At 44.7% G+C, this 17,514-nt stretch overlaps 1 long non-coding RNA gene across 6 annotated transcripts in view; it reads left to right on the top strand.

Moving 5' to 3' along the window:
• LOC134556139 (uncharacterized) overlaps positions 1 to 15,683 on the top strand; it is a 50,265-nt gene extending 34,582 nt beyond the window's left edge. For 4 of the 6 annotated variants that reach the window (XR_010081594.1, XR_010081591.1, XR_010081590.1 and 1 more), the window contains 2 exons: positions 3,628 to 3,730; positions 13,005 to 14,632. This is a non-coding gene — a long non-coding RNA (uncharacterized LOC134556139). Of the gene's footprint in view, positions 1 to 3,627; positions 3,731 to 13,004; positions 14,633 to 14,659 lie in introns of those variants that run through there. The other 2 variants (XR_010081592.1, XR_010081593.1) reach the window with 2 other exon arrangements.
• Positions 15,684 to 17,514: the final 1,831 nt, after the last annotated feature.

Here is a 17,514-nt window from a genome sequence, read left to right as displayed (position 1 = left end):
TTCACATTCAGAGTATTATCAGTATTGATTCTCAAGGTGGTTGGTTTGTTTCCAGAGAGACATGCAGATTGAGCCACTGTCCATTTAATATTAACTGAAACTCACTGGGATATTATCACCTGCATGGCAACCAGAAGCCCATCTGTGCCCAACATCTATAGTCCAGAGTGAAAGAGCATGCTTTTGACAGGATAAATACACACTGTGAAAATCCTCATCACGTCTGAATGAGAGCTGGGTGAGAAAAGCCACCCTCTCCCTAACACCAGGGGCAGGTCACATCCAATTTCAGCAGTGATTCACTCCACAGCTAGTCTCATAAAGTCCACTCCTCATTCCCAGAGACAAATGGGAGGGATATTTTCAATAGACAAGTGTTATTGTTGGTAAGCCCTTTCTAGGTCAGTTTAAACCAACACACATAACCCATCCTGGCTGAGTCCCAGCTTCATGCAAGCTGGCAGATCCACTGGAGTGGTGATTCGGAGGGGACATGGACAAACCACATTGCCAGAATTGGGAACTGCCTACAAAGCTGCACCTAAGCCAAACACCAAAATTCAGGAGTGCTGAACTCTACTCTTGGAGGGCAAGAGTGACAAATGCTTGCCAGGGAAGAGGAAGCCTGGTCATCTGATGCTCTTCTGCTGTGAGATGACATCAGTGCAAGCTCCCCGTTTGGGGTTCTGCTCCCCCTCAATGTAATCGTGCTCTTCTCCTTACAAGAAATCAGCACAGTATTAATTTCACTGTGTCTTAATTATTCCTTTTCTGTTTTTCTACATATATGGCTTCTTTACTGCTTTAATGCAGTATTTTCCATTAAGCAGTCCTGTGCAGTACAACAAAAATAAACACATAGCAACGTGCGTAAGATTAAACTGTTAAACTCACTCAAAGTATACATTTCATAAATTAAAAGTGCTTATGCTCATACTTTATTATTGATTGCTGAGTTGATACAAGTAGAAGAACTTGCCCTTAGGGAACAAAACTCATGGTTCCTTAAGCTTTTCTTTGTCAGGAAGCCAAAAAGACAACATTACATGGAAATGTCACCATTTGTTCTTGTCAAATGTAGTTTATTCAATTAGATATTTTATAACTCTACTGAGTTATACAAAGGAGGTTAATATTTTTTATTGTTTTTCTTCATACTGTGTCTCTAATACACACAGAGATAAGTTAGCCTAGTAAAATATACAGTGTAATTTGGTAATGTGTTTATTGGATTCCAGCAAAAGACTATGAGAAATTATCCAAGATTTTTGCTTCTTCAACTGAAATTTTCTTTCTTCTCTGTCTCTCTTTTTTTATTATTATTTTTCTTTTTATTTGTTTTTCATTGTTTGGGGAGGGGGTAATAATCTTGCAAATTTTTGTGTCCTGAAAATGCTTCAAAAAAGAAGTTCCTTAAAGCAGATTTGGGTTTTTTTTCCCTGAGTTAAGAAAGAAAGAAGCAGATATGTTGGTTTGTTTTGTTTTTTTTTTTTTCCTGAGTTAAGAAAGAAAGACTTTCTGAAGAGCAAGGTCTTTAGATACACTCATGCTTTCAAAATTTTGTCTGTGGTTGTGAAACATACCTGACATCTTGCAGAATGATAAATACAAGAGGAGCCTAAATTTACAATAACTTACCATTTGAAACGTTCTTACAGAGGGTCCAGATCAGTTCTAGTTTTATGGATATGGTTTAAACCAGCAAAAAAAAAAAAACAACCTTTTTCCTTGTGGAGTTAGTTTTCTGCCCAGCTGGAGGCTGGAGCTCCACTCAGCTCCAGAGGTCAGATAAATATTACCACTGATGAGAAAGAAAGAGAGATGGGAGCATGCAGCCAGTGCCAGGGCAAGGAGAGGACCAGAGTGACGCTGATTTTAGGTTCACTTACTCAGTGACAGACTTGCAGCCAGAACAGCTGAGCAAAGCTCTGGGCATGCCCACACTCTACTGAACTGGGACAGTGCTACCATGCCTTGCCACAGATGTAAAGAAAAGCAGAAGCAAGGCTGTTCAGTAGACTTGGGGCTGAGAACCACGTGTGGCCCATGGCTGCTCCTTAAAAGCACCTGCAAGCACTTTCACTATGTGAATCTGCAGATTACTGGATATCTTGAAAGAACCAACACCCTTCCTGGAAAAATTGCAACAGTTCAGAAAAGGTGAAAGTTGAGCACTGCCACCCTCTTCCTCTTGTGTAATTTGATTAGCTCATCCTCTGAGGCAGCAGGAGCTGCCATCCCCGCTGTGCCAGGTTAGGGCTTTTTCTAAGTCTTGTGTTGTTCTGGGAACTGCTCTTGTGTTTGAATTCACCTGAGGACATGAAACCAACCGCGATTCAGCAAGCAGCACAGACTGGAGCTGATTTCTGTTCTCTGGTGATTTCCCTGCCTGTTGCTCCTTGTGCTGCCCAGGATATAATCACAGCTTGCTCTGGAGGTGCTCAATGTGTTTGTGTGGGGCTGGGCCGATGCTGAGTGGTGGGCAGCAGCAGTGTTGTGAGGGCTGCTCACTCCTGCCCGCAGCAGCACAGCGGCAGGGCTGGGACAGGGACAGACCCCAGGGCCAAGGTGCCCCTCCATCAATCCTCCCTGAGTCTAGAGGAGCCTTGGAGGGATCTTCACAGCAGGTACAGCTGTGGCTGCCCTGATTTGGTAAGGAACTGGTGGGGCTGATGTGCAGAAACCCTTCCACCAGCTCCCGGGCCAAACAAGGGAGCAGCAGTGCTGGAAATGATGGTGTGCTGTGGCACACAGTTTGTGGAGTGGCCTCTGGGAGGGACGCTGCAGACTGTGATGATTAAGAGTGACCTGGAAGCTAAATCCCCTGTAACTAAGGGTGTAGATTCATGAAAGGCTTAATCCCATTGAAATGCAAGCTGCTTCTGGCAGAGGTGGCCTCCTCACATCCAACTTGTGCATTCCCTCCCTCTCCCTTCTCTTGCCTCTGGGTATCCCCAAGCTGTAAGGGCGACTCGACCATCTTGTTCACCCAGTACAAAGCAGATGATGTTCACTGTAGGCTCAGTTTGTGTCAAGCCATGACTATGCATACAAGAATCTGACCTGGGAGGCCACATCTAGTAGGGCTGGTGGAGAAATGTTGCTCTGTTTGGTAGCCTTCACTTGGACTGGATTGCATGAAAAGAAACTGGACCGCACAGATGTGAATAATGCTCAGGGCTGAACTGGATCCAGCAGCTCAGGAGACTAAAAATCAGAAAACCATTGAAAGTTCCTCTTAGCTACTTCATGGACAAAGCACACAAAGCCTGGAACCTTGCACCAAGCTCCACTAAGCATGACTGCAAAAGGAGGAGCCTTCTTTTGGAGATACAATTTGTAAGAAACCAGCCAGCCAAGGGTGGTTTGATGGGGCTTGCTGATACCTTTATACAGGTGAACAGTCTGGAGGCCAGAAGGAGCTCTGGTTTCCAGATAAACACCCCATCTCACATTCACTTTATTACTGAGCACAGCTCACTTCCATTTACTATTCCTCGCTTCTGTTTCAGGACAGGGATGGGAAGGGTTGGAGAGGAGCTGGGGCTCAGTGCTCACACAGCGCTGCAAGGGAACACAACCCAAAATAAAAACTCTTTCACCACTGCTCTTCTTATGCCTTCACAGCTTTTCCATTCCAGGTGTAAACATTTCTCAGGTTTATCACCTCTGCTTTCTGGAAATGGACATTCATTTTGGGAAACAAGGGGAAGAGCAGCATTCTGCCAGGGTAAGTTCCCAGTTTCCAGCAATCTGTTGCACGGGGCCTTGCTTCCAGGGCACAGGATTGCTTCTCTGTGGTGAGAAGCCTGTGGTGATTGCTTCTTCCAGTCTTGTCTGATGAATGTGCTTGCAGAGTGGTGACAAAAGGTGTTACAAAACTTCTGGGAGGAGCAGCAGATCAGGGAAATTTTGGGAAGAGATAGGTGGGAACTGAAAGTGAGATACAGGAGAAAACTTCTGGGTTTAATCTGTGATGCAAAAACCAAACCAAAACAAACCCCAAACAAACCGAAAAAAACCCCGCAAAACCTCAGAGAAATCAGGACATGAAAGTGTGGATAACAGATGGAAAAAACACAGGAGTTGTTCTTGCAGCTCCTCCTGTGCTGTGCTGCCCCTCTGCCCTCCCTGTGCTCGGTGTTGCTGTGCTGCTGCTGCTCTGCTCTCTCCAGCAGTGCTGCCCACTGTGCCCTGGTGTTGCTGTGCTGCTGCTGCTCTGCTCTCTCCCTGGCAATGCTGCCCCTCTGCCCTCCCTGTGCTGCCCCTCTGCCCTCCCTCTGCTGGGTGTTGCTGTGCTGCTGCTCTGCTCTCTCCTGCAGTGCTGCCCACTCTTCTCTCCCTGTGCTGGGTGTTGCTGTGCTGCTGCTCTGCTCTCTCCAGCAGTGCTGCCCACTGTTCTCTCCCTGTGCTGGGTGTTGCTGTGCTGCTGCTCTGCTCTCTCCCAGCAGTGCTGCCCACTGTTCTCTCCCTGTGCTGGGTGTTGCTGTGCTGCTGCTCTGCTCTCTCCAGCAGTGCTGCCCCGTGCTCCTCCTGGCGTGGCTCGCAGCGGGGCTGCAGGGGATGGATATTCTCTCACACACAGCTAAAGGCTGCCCAGGGGGGTGCCCACCTCAGGCAGGTGGGCTGGGAGCCGCTGGCATTTCCACAAGGGTCCTGCCTGCCAGCCCAGCACAGGCACCCAAACCAACGTGAACATGGGATTGTGTGTGGCATCAGAGGGGCTTCCCCATGCCAGGAGGTTGGGGGTCAAAGTCAGATGATGAAGAGAGGTTTGGGGCTCTCAGTGCCCAGATAACGCACCTCCCACGAAAGCCTGTGGGTTCTACAAGAGCTCCTCTGTGCAGCTCAGGGTGTGCAGCCCAGCCCTGCCCCTGCCCACAGTGGCCCAGCTCCATCCCGGGCTGCAAATGGGGCAATTCCCTGGCTCCCAGGGGCACAGTGAGGGCAACCAGTCACTGGCACAGAGCAAAGGTCCTGGCAGACCTGGAGAGAGCTGAGCAGGTACTCTGCAGTGCTGGACTCCAGACTGCACACTTAACAGTAAAAGCCATTATCACACCAAGTAAATACATAAAAAATACATTACTTTAGGCGGCTTTGCATAGTAATGTCCTGCATGTGCCATCACTGAAGTCTTCAGTGAGTTCATTCTCCAGTAAACTCTGATCTTTTTTATTATTATTTTTAATTCTGTACCATTCTAGAAATATCATCCTATTTCCTGCTGTCATACAAAGTGCCTGAGGCTGCGATTGAAAAATCTTATGAAAAGACTCATATTCTGTTTCTAATCGGATGTGTTTCTGTCTTTACAGTGCCTGCTAGTTTCTTTTTGCCTGCATGACATTTCTATTTTGATCTAACCTCTTCTTTCCCTCCCCCTGTTGCAGTGCCTCTGTCTCCATGGCCCATTTCTCCTTCACAAGTTGTTAATGTGAAAAAATTACCCTGCCCCATACCTGGGCAGGTCAGCTTCAAGCACTCCTGAATCACAGCTTCAGCCCATGTTTACGGTGGCTAACAATGAAAAGTGTTTTTACACTGAGGATAATGGTGTATTTGCACTGTAAGATAAACCTTAGATGTAAAAATCATTATTTATTTAATAGGAACATCAAAGAATACCACTGGAGAAGGGAATTTCAAAGTTTTCCAGAATAATCACGTTTCTGCTATTATGTGAGGTATTTTTTTTCCTGACTCGATAATAACAAGTAATAGAAGTGTAGTTCTCAGGAATCACTCAAAGCATTACCAGACTGAGAAGGAAAAAAAAAAAAGGTATTGTTTCCTTAGAAGCTAGAAATCTAGTAAGCGACAGGAGTGCACAGCTAATGAGAGAAAGAAGGGTCTGACTTGGAGCAGACTGCAGCACTTCCGAAACCTGAGAAAGATTTTCTCCTAGGAAGGAGGAGGAGTACCATTGGGAAAGCTCGTTGTTTGATTTCCTACAGTACTCTCCTTAATTAAATGCATATTTAACTAAGCAGGAGCTCAGTAGTGGAAGTATCCTATAGCATCATTGTGCATTGTGCTCCACGGTACAGAAGCACCACTGAGGGCAGCCCTGTCCCCACCATTGCATATTCTAGGTGGAGAGTGCCACAGAAAAGACATCCTTTGTGGATCTCCCCTTACAGATTTGTCTGAAGCACTTTCTAAAGCCCCTGATGACTGACTGTGAAACAAGGCCCCAGTTGATTAAGAAACCGAATGGCTTGGCGGAAGAATGAGGTCCTCAGTTTAAATTCAGCCTGGTTTCCGTTCTCTTAGTCCTTTCCATGGCTCACAGAGAAATCCCTCGCAATTTTTTAACCCTTTGCTCTGCCTGGCTGAGCCTGGGCAGATGTGGGTCACCATGGCTTGCTCTGCTGGCAGCACCTCGGCGCCGGGCTGACGCTGTGTCCCCAGGGTGGCAGGACAAGGGTCAGCAGGCAGGGCTCGGGGACAGCTGGGTCCCCACCAGGGCTCAGCAGGCAGGGCTTGGGGACAGCTGGGTCCCCACAAGCAGAGAGCAGGAACAGAGGCATAAATGCATCCAGCAGTGAAGGAAGGCTCACACGAGAGGTACTTTTTCCATTTTCCTCATAGTACTTTCAAGCACTATCAAATACAAAGGTATATTTGCCTTTGTCCTAAATACTATTTTATTAAAAGAAAAATCTGTTTCAAGTGGCCCAAAGTGTATGACTGAAAGCTTTGTAGAGATAATAATCTGCAGGTGTGTTCCAGGCCTGGACAGGGATGGATCTGCTGCAGAGAGTCCTTCCAGCAAAGAAAGGGGCTCCTTGTCGTGGGATGTGCAACGCAGCAGGAATGAAAAGCTTGAAAGAATATTTATCTATGTACAGGTGACAAAGATAGTGTCAGCTGAATTTTAAAATCAATGCAGGCATTGTAATGATTTCTAATAGCAGGAAGCAAGACCCTTGCATCCCTTGTCATTAGGGCTGGTGAAGTCAGGATAGGGAACATAAGTGGGAGATTAGCTCAGGACAGGAGAGAAAGGCCAGTTTCAGAGTATAGATTCCCCCCCAGATGGATTTTTAATGTGTCAAGAGGAGTAAAAAGGAGGCTTATCCTCAATGCAGTACAGTACTTTTGAGAGAATAATACTAACAACAATAGCATATAGAGCTGTCACAAAGAAATTTTTTTCTGGACCAGCTCCAAGAAACAAGGTCTGGACCAAGGAAAAAAAAAAAACATGTGTGATAAATATAATACCTTACTGAACCTAGAAAGAGAAGTAGAAAGGCTGGAAAGAGCACTATTGTGCCTGACTTCTGTGGTATTTTTGTGGAAAACTGACTAACAAGCACATGATCTGCAGCTTGGTAGAGTGGGGGGAAAGTGCTGGGACAGAAACCTGAATTTTCTGAGAAATTATTCTCACTGACATTTAAACAAACTCAGTTCATGCATTTGTAGGGAAAAACCTCAACTTCCAGATTTCTAATGAAGAGTAGCCATGATCAAGCCATAAAAAGCAAAGAGGCATGGTAAAGGTTTTAAAAAATGGCAACACACTGAAGAAAGTCTATATGGAATATGTTGGCTCCAACTGCAATATTGAAACAGCTGTTGAATTTCAGGCTGAAAAAGCATAAAATATTGAGAACTGGTAACACAAGCTCCAATTCTGAAATACGTGTGTGACAAGCAGAAGAGAAACTCATTAGGCAGCTGAAAATGTCACAGAACTAATTGTTTCATTTTGTTAGCTACCCTCTGTTGCATGCACATCAAAAACCACGCACAAAGATAAGGAATATTCAACTTTTTTAGGATCAGTAGTAGACTCTGTGACATCTGAGCATCTTCATGCTCCAAATTCTCACTGTCTGGCACCACAGCAAAGAAATGCCACTATTTCCATTTTACAGACAGGGAGGTAGATGAAAGCAAATGAAGTGATTTCCTAAAGGTTGCACAGAGAGTTTGTTCACAGGTCAGGGACTGAACCCAAGTCCCCAAAGAACTAGTTAAATCTTTGGCCACTGGAGGGGTTGTTTTTTCCTGAGTTGTGAAATGGGTCATTGTTAATAATCCAGAATTGTTCTTCTTTTCTCCTTTGACAGATTTAAGGGTTTTCAGTCCCACCTCCTCGTTCTCTTGTATTTTTTATGGAGCATGCTCTGCATATTTGGTTGAAAGCCAAGCGTGCCTCAGTTCCCCATCTGCTCTTTTTATGTTGCCACTTATCTCCCATCCCACCTCTGCATTGTCTCTTATAAGTGTATCTTTAATCTCAAGCAGTGCTTAGAAAACCCAGATACCAGTGTCACAAGGGGTGACTGCAACAGCAGAGCCCCTCATGGTGTCCACAGTGCCTCCACGGAAAACCTGAGCAGCCCTAGGAACAGATCACTGGGTGTTGGAGATTATTTTCAAGAACCTTCACTAAGTATTCACCAGGAATAGGGAGACAGCTGTTAACACTCCAGAAATACCGAGTGAAGGTTTGAATGCCAATCCAGAAAAGGAATTGAAAATTTAGTAAATGATTTATCAAGGGCATATTGGAAAAGTGTGAATAGAGATGGTGCTGTCATGATGTATCTTAAAGTGCCTGATATTCGAATGACTGCTTAGAGATTTCCAGTTAGACACAGCAAAATCCATGATAATTGCCAGTGTTAGGGAAGTCTATGTTAAATGGGCACCAAGAGGCAAAATGTGAAGAGCCTGAGGACAAGGAGGTTTGTTGAGGACAATGGAATTTGGCTGATTTGGTTTGGCTTGTGAAATTTTTTGGTTGGTATTGGTTTTTTGTTGTTTTTTTTGGTTTTGTTTTTGTTTTGATTTTGGATTTTTTTAAACACTCCAACAAAGATTGATATAAGGAATTAAGAAGAAAATGGCATTTATCACCATCCCACTTGCTAGCAGTGGCAGTTCTCCCACTCTCTAGATCCAGAAAGGATAGAGAGGCTCAAGGTCTGGGGATGGAGCAGTGAGTGCAGGGCAGTGAGTGTGGTGGGGACTGAAGGAAGAGTATCTGCTGTTTTTATTTCTCCCAGTTCATCTCTGTTGGTGTCAGAGGCAGCTGGGGGGCAGCCAGTCATACCAAGGCAATAACAATCCAAATAATAGGAATTGCTAATAAAATATAAGGGCTACTTGGCAAGAGGGTTGTACAAGAGAAGAAATGTTTTAGCCTGAGGAGTGAGGTGTGAATTGCTGAGTGCAGGGTGTTTAGGAAAGATGGATGCAGGATCACAGGGGCTGCTGGCACTGCCTGAGTGATCCGTAAGCTCGGTTTTGTCTACGGTGCATGGAACTGGCTTTTAGCTTCTGCTGCTCTAGTACTGCACTGTTTTGACAGCATCTTAATAAAAGTAGGAGTCAACTGCTCCGAGGGACCTGTGTGTCCCACCTGGGAGTGCAGTCCAAGCCCATCTGGTGAGTAGCTGGCCATGTATGTGCACAGATGCCACCTCTGTCCCCACAGCTGCCATGCCAGTGCCAAGAGATGTGGTGTGTGCAAACAGGAAACTTGAAAATTGAGCCTTGAAGGTATGAGGGTCATTACCAGAGATGTAATGTACCTCGAATCTGTTTAATAATAGCATCTTAGAATGAGCCAATCCTAATGATCACAAAGAGACCAGCCAGGTTCCATGCACCTTGAATACAGTGTACGGATACTGGGCTCTGACTCTCTGTCTTTGATGCTTGGATAATTATTTAATTCTATGCAAACTGGACTCTAAATGCTGCTGAACTGGAATTCAATTGTCCTGTGTTGCTCTGCAAGTGTGAACAGAGCACTCCAGAAAGGTGAGGGAGATCTGTGGTATTTTGTGGCTGCCTGACACCAGTTCTACAGGGGTGTGAAAGGCTGGGGTCAGACTTGCTGGATTTGACTGAAACACTCAGGCTTAAAAAAAGTCTTTGTTTTGCCTCTGAAAGGAAATAATATCCAGTAGGCAGTTCTCTGTTCTTGATGACAGTGAACACTCAGTATAAATGATGTAATATTAGATTGCTCAACATTTAACATGGAGCAAAAGCTTATAAAAATTTGGTATGTGAAGATTTATTGAGAGAAACCATGGCAAGCTACCAAGAACTCTTCTGTGACAGAAATAGCTGCCCTAAGAAGTCCAGAGCACCTCTGAAGTCAGGGCTGTCCAGACGTGATAGTGAGAAATGGTTTCTCTAGAAGCACAGGGAATCTGAAGTGCTCCTGGAAGAAATGGATGGATGTGAGAGGTTGGTGCTCTGAGCTCTCTGAAAGCTACTTTAGGACTAATACCCAGTCCTTCTCTTACAAGTTACTAAAAGCAGGGCTTTGATATGTGCCATTTATTTAACACAAATGATGGTTCAGCCTGAATAAATAGCAGTCACAAGGGACAGGCATAAAGGCACCAGGTAGGAACACTGCCTTTGGTCTAGTGTATGAAACAAGTGGGAGATTCCTCAGAAAAGCTGAATTTGCTTTTGCAGTGCATTGCCATCTGGATTACCTTCCTGGACCTTCCTGATGATATGATTACCAAAAATAGCTTCGTCTCATGCCACAGGGCATGAGAATGATAACACAAGGCCAGAGCAACAGAAGGTGTCTGACTCCTGTTGCTTCACACTCCATGTGCCTCTTACCCCTCCAGGCAGTTAGAAGAGTCCTCTGTGAGGGGACTTATCTGCAGTTATTTGAACCTGGGCAGATGTTTTACATGGCCCTCCACGACCTCTGAACCACAGAGTGCACCAAATGAACTGCAGATATTGCTTCTTCATGGCATTGTTACTCAGGGGAGGCACATCCACGCTGCAGGAATACAGCTCTCAGTGTCAATTCTCCAGGAACTCACGAAGGCAGAAATCCTAATCCACATATTTATGGTCTTTCATTAAGTGACTCTGGAGATAAGCTGAAATGAGCCATCATTTCTGGGGTGCTTTGCTCTCCTCGAGCACTGACAGCTTTCCTGAGTGCTGTCATCCCAGGAGAGGGCATTGGGGCTACCACATCAATCATTCCTGAAGTGTTGTCAAGCCTGATGGGGCAAAAGCCAGCCTGAGCCAAGGATGCTGCTGCCTGGGTGGGAGCTTTGTGACTGAACAGCTTATCCACTGGGCCCAAATGGTGCAACTGGAAAACAAAGCAGAAAAAGCCTAGCTGACAAAAGTGGGTGGAGGCAAGCCAGGACTAGAACAAAACAAAAGCTGCAAATAAAATAAAGACCATTTCAGCTCAGCTAAAAAAAAAAAAAAAAAATAAAAAAAAAAAAAAAAAAAAAGGATTCTTGTGTGGCCAGGGTAGTCCATGCAATGATGGGCACAGAGAAGGCTTGGGAATTTGGACCTTGATTTATGTCCCCTCTAATGACACTGAAACACAGTGGGGAAAGCAGAGCTATCAATCCAGCACAACAAAAATAGAAAAAGTCATGTTTGTTTTTCTTTTAGAAGGAGGAGGTGTGGGGCAGCCTCGGGTTCACTGTGTCCTGTCTCGGTTAAGGGGTAGCTTTAACCTCTGATCTGCTGGGCTATGTGTGTGTGGAGGGAAAAGGTGCTGACCCAAGTAAGACCCCGAGAGAGACTTTGGTGCACAGCTGAGGTTTTCTGAGACTGGTCCATGAGCCCACCAACTTATATGTGGTTTCAGAATGCAGACAACATACACAGCTTGGAGACTGGAACACAGCCCCAGAACTGTTATGATAGCTGTGGAAATGACACTCACTCTCTGTGGAGCCACAGCGAGATGGATCACTGTGACAACATCCTCTGTTCAGGAAGGGACACTCCTGGTACTTGGGCACCAGCCAGAGTGTTCAGACTTGGGAGGGAAATGTGCTCCACCAGAGCTGTTCAGCCCCACACAATGACCTCAGTGTGCCTAATTACTTCCATGGGAACCACTGGCTGGAGCAACTGTCCAGCCTCCCAACTTGTGGCATGGTGAAAGGTGACCAGCCTGGGACAGGCTGAGCATCTTCCCTCTCTTTCCTAGAGGTGCTAGGATTGATGGATGGGCGCATCTGCTGAAGCCTCAGGAGGAAGAGAAGGAGTTTGTGCTGGAGCAGCAGGGAAGGGACCAGCAGAGACAACCTCTTGTGTGGCAGGGGCTGGCCTTGGCCATCTGGACAGAGTTTGAGCTGGCACTGCCACCAAAAGGGACAGAAATAAATGAAGTGGGTGGGAAGTTGTGGAGGATAACCACAGGGCAAGAGCATGGGCTGCATCTGTCCACAACACCCACACACCATGGGAATGGCGCTGCTGAGGCCTGGGAAACACTTCAGCATCCTGTGTGTCCCCCACTTCCTTTGTTTTTCCCTTGTGGTATCATTCCCTGCAAGCACTGATCTGAGCAGATGTAACGTATTTAAACTTCAGTCTAGCTGTTTGTACTAAAGAAATGTCTTTTGTGATTAAAGGTGCTCATTCTGTTATTGGTAGTTGTAAAAAATATTTCTGAACCTTACTGTTTCTCTATTTTTAAGAGTATCTGTCTCCCAGAGTGCTGCTGGGTTTTACCTTTTAATTACAAACAAACAAACAAACAAACCAATCCCCAAACAAATTCGATGTCATATGTTTTTATATATTCACCATGTATTGTAATATATTAAACCTTTCTTATTGACTGACTGATAGTGGGTAGTTGGTCTCTTAGTCCTAAAGCACAGTAGAAACTAAACCTAAAGAATTAGATTTGACCTCATCTTTTTCTTGGTTACATACATACCACACCTCTGAATCAGACTGCTCTTGCACCTCAGAAAAATGAGACATTAGTTCATAAATTAGTGTGGCATTATTAAAACAAACTCCACCCTCTTCTGAAAGAATGAGTTTGAATTGTGAACCATTCAGTCTACTTTTGCCTTCAGAAAATGAAACGTCATAAACTACAGAAACTTAAGAAATTGTTAGCTTGAACTCCAGCTCTAAGAAGGGGACACGGAAAAGGACCTTTCCCATCTCTTAAATTAATTCTTTAAGCTTTGAACAAGTTAATCCTCTCTTTATTGTTGTTGTAGCACAAACTGACTCAGTGGGATGTCTGGACTGAACCATAGGCAAGAATCTCTCCTCCCAAGCAGAGAAGATTCCTGGAAGAAGCTCATGCTGGAGTGCAGAAGGGAGTGGGCAAACCCAAGATACTGAGGCATCAAATACACCAGAGGTGGTGAATGGAGAGATAAACTGGTGAAAATAGAGAAGGAATGTTTATTGATATGATGGTAGGTGCTTTATACGTATAAAACTTACATATCTATATAAAACCTCACCTTACCCAGAGTTGAGTTTTTAATTGCCAACCCTTAGAGACCTAGAAAGGTCACAAAAAAATATGACAGAAGGCACAGAAGATAAAGATGGTTAGCATGATTAGAGTTCATGTGCAGGCAGGAAAACAAAGAGTCCAGAAATATCTTGCTAAGGAATAACAGGGTTTTTAAAGCAAGACTTGATGTTTATTAGTGGAAAGGCAAAAACCCTTTACTTTTAGCCAAAGACTGCCTGATCTGCTATCTTACACGTTATTTTAGCAACACTACCAAAGCAAGATTTCCTGTGTGTCACTTCAGCTTGCAGACTCAGGAGCTGCCTTTGTTTCGGGCAGAGGCAGGCTAATGTGAGATGCTGAGGTTTGGCTGATGTGTCAGATCCGGCAGCCCTGTGATGAGGGAAGGTTGTGGCAACAGCCAGCTGGAAATCCCACGTTTGGGACAAGGCCTGGTGCACAAAGTGCAGGAGCAAGGGACATCTGCAGGGTGCCCTGGCTGCTGCTGGGTGTCCTCCCTGCCTGAGTGGGCAGTGAGTGCAGCTGCAGCTTTGGGGAACCACAGCCACAGCATTTCTCTTCTGACTCCTCAGGTGTTTACTGCTGGCTGAGCACCCCCATGGCTTGCTTTCTCCAGCAGGCTCAGCAGCAGCCTGTTTCATCCAAGCAGGTTGAAATCAAAACCCTGTGTTTGTCTCTACAGGCCTCTGGAAGAGAACAGTAATCAAAACTGATTTAATATTCTTGGGCTGCACATCAGAACTTACCCTCAGAGGATACAATGTTCTAAACCCCGAAAGCCACTCGAATGGGTGGATAAAACACAACAAAACCACTCTAAACCAAAAGCCTAATCTGTAAATCTCTGGAGAGAATATTAGCTTTTTATTGTTTCCCTATCAATAAAATGCAGGAAACAGTCCTAAATGCCTTGCCTCTACAACTTCCCATTATTTATCAAATCAAATGTCCTTTCTTCCAGGCTTTTTGGTTTGCTCCTGTAGAAAGATTATGCAAACATGTTCTACAGTTCAGTATATGGAAAACAGAACAGATCCAAACTCTGTTCAATCAAATGCAAAGTGCCTTCATGTGCTGCTGCTTCGGAGTGTGAGCTCTCAGAAAAGGCAATGCACTGAACTGTATTATGAACTAAGAGTATGAAAACACCCAGGTAGTCTTGGAAAAATGATTAATCAGTAAGTATTCACTGGAGTTGGCAGGCAAGCACATTTTGCAAATGCTTGTTTCATAAATATTTATTTTAAAATTGAATTTTGGGAGTTTTCAGACAAAAGAGGCCATAAAACAGTGAAGATAAACTGGAAGATTAGAATTCTTGTGTGTGTGATTTTTTTTTTCCTTTATATTCCTTATAACCTCTTTTCTTCTTTTTCATTTTGGAAGAACTGAAGAAACTAAAATCTGCAAAAACCAATCCCAGGCAGAATGCAGAGCCAGCGCCAGGTATCCAGAAGAATGAGTCAGTAATAAAGAAAACTACAGCTTGTAACCAAAATGCCTCAAGCTGTTTGCATTAAGTTAACTTGAATAAACTATGTGTTTCCTGAAGAGCGTGACCAAAAACTCACCGAGAACATGGATCTCCGAGTAGGTTATGGCTAAAAGCCTGACTAATGTTTTATGTGTCTTTTTGTTTCCTATCCAAAAGGATGTTTGTTTGTTTTTACTCATTTCTTACTCATAAAAAAACCCCAACAAACCAACAACCCAGTGAACTTAAGTTGGGTTTACAATACAGGATTCATTTATCATTTGTTAGGGAGCATTTCCTCTAGACTGTAGACAAATCGTTTCCCAGCACAAAAAAATCTGTATTGATGTGGTCAAGATTTAAAATTTGGTAATGTACTTCCTCTACTGGGGATGTTCTGAATTTCTTCAGTGCAGTGAATCATTCTGGTGGTGGAACCAAACTCAACTTACTTATGTTGAATCTCAAAAGAACAACAAAAACTTTCCCAAATTTGAAAATATCACTGAAAAAGAATAAAAGCGTAATTCTCTTCAGCCATTATGGGCTGCCATAATTTGAATCACATGGGAAAATGCTTTGTTAATGGCTTTCTTCTTTTACTCTTCATTGGCAACAAACCAAACCCTTTTCTTTGTTCTTTTTCTTTATGCATGGCCTTTCCATCTGGGTTTAGAAGAAGCTGGTCCTGTGGGTTAGCAAAGATTCTGAAGTAATAGAGATCTGGGGTCATTTCTACAGATTTCCCGAACAGCCATGGACTGACCACTTTACCTCCATTACTATTCTGTACAATGGTAATATTCCACTTTACCTCAGGAGGTTGTTGCTAGAAAATCTATTTATTGCTATAAGATCTCCAGCTACCATAGGATTATTCAAGGCATATACAGAGTTTGTATTTTTCCTTACAAGTGTGTGCTGTGTAGATTTTAAGCTAATAACTCCCGATGATGATTTACGATGAGGAATTCACTCTTAAGAGGAACAAATTTGAATAGATTTAAATACACACATGTAAAAGAAATGTATGCGGTCTCTCAGAACTCTTTGAAATATAAATGTGAGAATTCCTTTAGGTATAGTGCTGGAAGCCTTCACGTCAGACCATATTGTCAGGTGCCAGGCAGAAGGAGCCAGCCAGACTGACTGATTTATTCAGCTTTCTGCTGGAAGACCCCAAAGACTGCAACCCTCTATCACTCCCAGCCATGGGCAAGGAGGTGGGATGAGCTCCATTAATGCCTCCTTCAGCTTTTAAACCCAATAGAAGGTTTATTCCCGTGTGTTCTGGACCTACAGTCTTTTGTCTGCTTTTCTATACCAGCTTCTCCATGTTTGATATTCATTTTATTCCCCTCCTTAGAGTATTATTTACAACTGAAGAGCAGAATGTTACAGGCTGAGCTGACAGGGCACTAAATATAGCAAGAGCAGGGCAGTTCCCCACTCTAATCATCTCCTTCTGCTTTTATGTAGATAGTAAATGATGGGCCACAGAGGGAATTGCCATTTGTCTCTAGGAAATACATGTCAAAGGAGTTTAAGCGCTACATCCTGCCCACACCGAGGGAAGTTAATTTAGGCTTGGCGCAGCAGGGCTGGCTTTTGCTAGCACTGAGGAGCTGCAGATGAGAGCTTTAGTCCTTCAGCTGAGTGCCATAGAGACCGTGGTTTTGAACAGGGTATTTACAATGGCACATGGCATAATCTCTAGCCTGAAGGAACAGGCAGATCTCAGCCAAAACCCGGTGCCATCACCCCCCTCGCCGACCCCGCTGCCGACATTCGTCTGCTCGGCCTTGGAAGCAGCCATGCCTTGGCCGGGCCCGGCTCTGCCCCACCAGGACCCAGGCCAGCCCCAAGGCTGCCATTTGCTTTGTTTGTGCATTGGGCTCGCTCCTCTGACTCGCCTCCCCTGAGCCAGCTGACTTGCCTGTGCTTTTTTCCCTCTGCCAAGCCCGCTTTGCTGCCTTCTTTCAGGTCTGGAGCTGTTCTGCTGCCTGCTCTTTTAACAGCTGTCCAAGTGCGCAGGGATAGTCGAACCAACGCTAAAACCTCGCCAGCTCTGCTCACTTGGGTCCTGCAACTTAAACTCAGTGCGCTAAAGTTTAAGCGGCAGCTTCGTTGATGGGACTTAGCCTTAAATCCACACAAATCCAAGGTAATCTGGAAGCAGCTCACTGCTGCTTTAATATCAGCGTGAGACAGCTTCAGCCGAGACGGGGGCTGAGGGAGCTGCGAGCTGTGTGCGTGCCTTGACAGAGAAAGTGTGTGATCTAAAGGTTTCAAAATCTGCATAATGAAAACTGCCAGAAAGTTTAGTGCAGCAGTGCTGCTTTTCCCTGCGCAGAGCTACAGGGCACAGGTTAAGGCTCAGCTCCAAGAAAAGTGAGGTATTGCAATGCAAAGGAGCAGAGGAGATGCTGAGTACAAGGATATCAGTTAAACTTTCTGACCAGCCTAAGGGTTCTTCGTGTATTTTATCCACTGGCTGACTAATGTAAAATACAAAAGTATTCTGCCTGGCAAGCCAGGAGCAGACTGCAGTCTCCACCCTCCCAAAGGATGACTTAAATATGAAGCTACACTGCTGTGTTCTTCCTTTCCTTCTGCCTGCTCAAATGCATTTTTAATTCTTTAATGCAAAGTAGGAAGGCACCAAAATCTCTCTTTCTCCAGAAAAGCCTCAGGTAGGGTGGACAGAGACTTCTCCTAGGAACACCAGCAACTCTTCTGCCTTCATTGGAATTAAAATCGCACTCCT

Source organism: Prinia subflava, chromosome 11 (assembly GCF_021018805.1).
Source record: "Prinia subflava isolate CZ2003 ecotype Zambia chromosome 11, Cam_Psub_1.2, whole genome shotgun sequence".
Taxonomy (NCBI): domain Eukaryota; kingdom Metazoa; phylum Chordata; class Aves; order Passeriformes; family Cisticolidae; genus Prinia; species Prinia subflava.
The sequence above is the reverse complement of the archived record's forward strand: the minus strand, read 5'-3'. Positions and strand labels throughout refer to the sequence as shown.